At 33.1% G+C, this 880-nt stretch overlaps 1 pseudogene; it reads left to right on the top strand.

Moving 5' to 3' along the window:
* The first annotated feature begins 384 nt into the window (after window positions 1–384).
* Window positions 385–503, top strand: LOC120594677 (uncharacterized; annotated as a pseudogene).
* The last annotated feature ends 377 nt before the right edge of the window (window positions 504–880 follow it).

The following is an 880-nucleotide window of genomic DNA, read 5'->3' as shown; positions in this document are numbered from 1 at the left end:
CCCTGGCAAAATCAATGATGTCTCTTTTTGCAGAAATAGAAAATTTTATTCTAAAATTCATATTGAATTTCAAGATTCCAAATAGCAGAAACAATCTTGCAAAGAAGAACAGAGATGGTCTCATGCTTCTGATTTAAAAACTTACTATAAGATTATGGTAATCAAAGCAATATGGTACCGGCATAAAGACAGATATATAAACCAAAGGAATAAAATAAAGAGCCCAGAAATAAACTCTTGTGTATATAGTCAACCAATTTGAACAAGGGTACCAAGACTTTAATAGAAAAGAATAATCTTTTCAACAAATGATGTTGGGAAAATTGGATATCCACATGCAGAAGAATGAAGTTGGACACTTATACCATAAAAAAATTAACTCAGATCTAAAGCCATTCCACCTTGAACAAGCCTGATCCTGTCTGATCTCAGAAGCTAAGCAGGGTCAGGCCTGGTTAGTAGTTGGATGGGAGATCACCTAGGAAGACCAGGTGCTGCAGGTAAAAAAAAAAAAAGAGAGAGAGAGAGAGATTGCAAGCCGTCAAGGTCATTGCAATCTGTGAGGTCAACCTTGTCTAAAAGGTTGCCTTGCCTAAAAAAAAAAAAAAATTACTCAAAAGGAGTCAAAGTCCTCAACATAAGGCCTAAAACTATAAAATACTTAGAAGAAACTGTAGGCGAAAACTTCATGATGTTGAATTTGACAACAATTTACTGGATATCAAAATTTCAGTCAACAAAAGAAAAAAGATAAATTTGACTTCATTAAAATTAAAAACTCTTGTGCACTAAAGGACACAATCAACAGAGTGAAAAGGCAACACATAAATGGGAGAAAATATTTTCAAATCATACATATAATAAAAGATTAATATCAAGA

Source organism: Pteropus medius, unplaced genomic scaffold, assembly GCF_902729225.1.
Source record: "Pteropus medius unplaced genomic scaffold, Ma_sr-lr_union100, whole genome shotgun sequence".
Taxonomy (NCBI): Eukaryota; Metazoa; Chordata; class Mammalia; order Chiroptera; family Pteropodidae; genus Pteropus; species Pteropus medius.
The sequence above is the reverse complement of the archived record's forward strand: the minus strand, read 5'-3'. Positions and strand labels throughout refer to the sequence as shown.